This window comes from Miniopterus natalensis, chromosome X (assembly GCF_054644295.1).
Source record: "Miniopterus natalensis isolate mMinNat1 chromosome X, mMinNat1.hap1, whole genome shotgun sequence".
In the NCBI taxonomy this organism is placed as follows: domain Eukaryota; kingdom Metazoa; phylum Chordata; class Mammalia; order Chiroptera; family Miniopteridae; genus Miniopterus; species Miniopterus natalensis.
In genome coordinates this window covers 76,616,186-76,620,242 of record NC_142103.1, presented here as the reverse complement: position 1 = coordinate 76,620,242, position 4,057 = coordinate 76,616,186, and the positions used below count along the sequence as shown (strand labels likewise).

At 37.8% G+C, this 4,057-nt stretch overlaps 1 pseudogene; it reads left to right on the top strand.

Annotated features, from left to right (window-relative positions):
- Window positions 1-229: 229 nt before the first annotated feature.
- On the top strand, window positions 230-983 carry LOC107541453 (small ribosomal subunit protein eS1 pseudogene; annotated as a pseudogene).
- Window positions 984-4,057: the final 3,074 nt, after the last annotated feature.

The following is a 4,057-nucleotide window of genomic DNA, read 5'->3' as shown; positions in this document are numbered from 1 at the left end:
GTCAAAGAACCCATCCAGATAGCTGGTTTTGAACAAAGTGATGTGGAAGGCACAGCAGAAGCTGGAGAACAAGAGAGATGGCTTCAGAAATGGACACGTTGGTGTGCCCCATGGAGTATTTTATACTATACCCACACTTTAACCATACTCTCAACTATTTTTTATGTTTATTGTTGGAAATTTATAAATAGAGAAAAGTGCAACACCTTTTGGCTCTCTGAGTAGCACCATGGCAGTCGGCAAGAACGAGTGCCTTCCAAAAGGCAGCAAAAAGGGAGCCAGGAAAAAAGTAGTTGGTTCATTTTCTAAGAAAGATTGGTATGATGTGAAAGCACCAGCTATGTTCAATAAAAGAGATATTAGAAAAACACTAGTCACAAGAACTTAAGGAACCAAAATCACATCTGATGTTCTCAAAGGTCATGTTTTTGAAGTTAACCTAGCTGATTTGAAGAATGAAGTTGCATTTACAAAATTCAAGCTAATCCCTGAAGATGTTCAGGGCAAAAACTTCCTGACTAATTTTCACAGCATGGATCTTAACTGTGACAAAATGTGCTTCATGGTAAAAAAAAATGGCAAACCATAATTGAAGCTCATGTTGATGTCAAGATTATCAATGGTTATTTTCTTCATCTAGTCTTTGTTGGTTTTACTAAAAAACAGAACAATCAGATTCAGAAGACCTTTTATGCTCAGCATCAACAGGTCCACCAAATCCGGAAGAAGACGATGGAAGTCATGACCTAAGAAGTGCAGACAAATGACTCAATGGAAGTGGTCAATAAATTGATTCCAGGTAGCATTGGAAAAAACAAAGAAAAGTCTTGCCAATATATTTATTTGCTCCATGATGTCTTTGTTAAAAGAGTCAAAATGCTGAAGAAGCCCAAGTTTTAATTGGGGAAATTCATAGAGCTTCATGTTGAAGGTAGCAGTACTGGGAAAGCTACTGGGATGAGACAGGTGCTAATGTTGAATGAGATGATGGATATGAGCCCCCAGTCCAAGAATCTGTTTAAAATCAGACTTTTAATTGAGACACATAAAAAATCCTATTTGTGAAAAAATAAAGTGCACCAGATAAAATGCACCCTCTAAATATTATTGCTCCAATGGTACTTCTCAAATATAACCACTGCTTCCATATTGGCTTGTATTCTTCCAGTCTTTTTTATTTTTCATATTTACTTATTTTAAAAATTATGCTATAATACATATAACATAAAATTTACCTTCTTAACCATTTTTAAGTGTACAGTTCAGTAGTGTTAAATGTATTCACGTTGTTGTGCAGTAAATCTCCAGAACTCTGTTTATCTTTCAAAATTGAAACTCTATAACCATTAAACAACTCCTGATTCCACATCCCTCCTACCCCATCCATTGGAAACCACCCTTTCGGCTATTTTTTTCCTCTCAACTCTAAAATAGAGACAACAGCCCTGACCAGAGTGGCTCAGTCTGTTGAGCATCATCCTATGCACCAACAGGTCACTCGTTGCAGTCCTGGTCAGGGCACATGCCTGGGTTGTGGGCTCCAGTAAGGTGTGTGCAGGGAGCAGTCAATCATTATTTCTCTCCCTCTCCTTTCCTCTCTCTTTAAAATCAATAAAAACATATTTAAAAAAAATAAAATAGAGACAACATTCTAAAAGGACTGTTATGAGAGTTAAATGAGATAATGTATGGAAATTGCTTGCTGTAGTGCTTGATACATAGTTAAGTGCTCAACAAATGTTAGATATTATTATTATTTATTATTCTGTCTTATGATTTTTTAAAACACCATGCATGAATCAACTTGAGTGAAATTAGGTTTACATAAACACAAAAGCAGCCTATAATTAGAGAAAGATTAGCAAAAAACATGCAATTAACAATAGACCATACATGGAAGAGGAAAGAAGATGAATACCCTTATGCCAAAAAAAAGAGAGAGCTGGGATGAGGGTCCTGATCAACCTTGACTTAATTGGGAACTGTATGTGAGCCTCACTTTCCTTCTGGCACTGCAGACCAACAGCTCACAAGACCTGGGCTATTTTCCATTTTTTCTAATAGAGGTAACACATAGCAGGGGGCTTTTGTTTAGCTTAATGTAAAATGTGTTATTAAAAATGTGAATTAGTTCTCAACATTTATTAACCAAAACATTTTTTGTAAAAAAACATATTTAAGGCTTCATTCACTTGGAAGGTCTGATAAAAAGAGTTCCTCATTCTTTTGGGGCAACAATTAGTAGGAGCTATGTAGATGGCTACAACTTAACTGACATCATTCCATTATTCTACTGCTTAACCTCTGAGGAAGGTGGTCTGTGACATTAATTGGGCAACTTATTTTCCTTATATCATCAAACAAATTCATATTCCCAATATAAGATCACCACACTCCCATGACACATAATTTTTTTCCTGCCTTTGCTAGGAACCTTGATATCCTGGCTATAAACATATCTACAGGTTGTCCCCAAAATGTATACACATTATAAAGGCAGTGTTTATTAATGTGTTTCATTTTCAAAATGTAATTTACAGCTATTAAAGTGTGTATACATTTTTGGGGATACCCTATATAGATTGTGTTCTCCCAAATTAGTACTTTCAAGAATTGCAAAAGGTTTGAGATTTTACATGACTTGTAAGGTAACAAGTTAGCTTAGCATAGTTTCATGGATGCTTAAAACATGAGACTACTGGGTCAGAGACAAAGACAGTTTCATCCTCATAGCAATAACAGGAGCTGGAATAGGAGATTTTCCATTGGTACCCTAAGTCTAAGTTCTCAAAGGACAATACTAAGAGGACCAGATGACACCTACACTTGTGTAGGTTACATTATAGGAGAAGGACTCTGAACTTAAGGAGCTTAATCTTTTATAATGGTCAGTAAGCATGACTGACCTTTGCTCTGGAGGGAGGCATTATCTATTTATGTAATGGGACAGTAAACAAGCCTGTCCTTTGCTCCAAAGGAAAACACTATTTCTATCTAATTCTAACACTGTTTGCTATGCAAAGATCTTTCAAAAGTTAGTCAGGAACAAAGGCAGTCAGTGTGTGTGCTTATAAGATGTGCAGAAACACAAAATACCTATGAAGAATATGTACCCAGCATCATTTGTCCTGTCAACCTTGCCCTCACCCTAGAACAGTTAGTGCTCATTCACCCAAACAGGGAACATTACGTATGAGGTATACTGGATTACATATGTTCATTAAGCAACTATTTATTGCACACTTACAATGATAAGAGATATGTTGGGCACTGGAAATACAAACTTGAAAAAGACCCACTATTTCCCCTCAAGGCACCATGAGTCAGGCAAGTAAATCAGCAATTACAGTGCAGTATACCAATGGAGAAGTAGCCATCCTGAGGGATGGCTTCCAGGAAAAGTGTTCACTTCAGCAGAACTCTGAAAGAGGAGTAAGAGTAAGGTGAAATGAGAAGTGGGGAGGCCCAGCCCAAGATGTCAGGAAAAGAGAGGGAGAGTGAGAAAAATAATGAGGAGAAGGGGTGAGGTCATAAATTAATGGACCAGGATCAGAAAGTTGGAAATACTCAAGGGCAATGTGAGAACAACCCCAAAGACAGAGGGGCCAGTTAAGAGACTTTGGCAAGAGTTTAGGCAGGAGATGGTTCTGGCTTGAAATAAGAAAGTGGCAATGGGGAGCGAGGAAAGGAGACACAGTTCAGTGATCTTAAGGAGGTAAAATTGATCAGACTCAGTTGTGCACTGAATGAAGCAGTGAGGGGACAGAGAGAAATTTAAGTTGTGCCCAGTTTTTGGCTTGGGCAGCTGGGTGTTTGGTGATGGTATTAACTGAGATGGGGAACAAAGGAGAAGGAACAAGTTCTGGATGAATATAAAATGAATTAAAATGTCAAATGGCAAGGACAAAGAGGAAATATTAAGGGCTGCAAGAGAGAGACAAGCAGTGACCTACAAGGGAACCCCCATTAGGCTGAGAGCTGATTTCTCAATAGAAACTCTTCAGGCCAGAAGGGAGTGGCATGAAGTTCTGCAAGTAATGAAAAGCAAGAACATGCA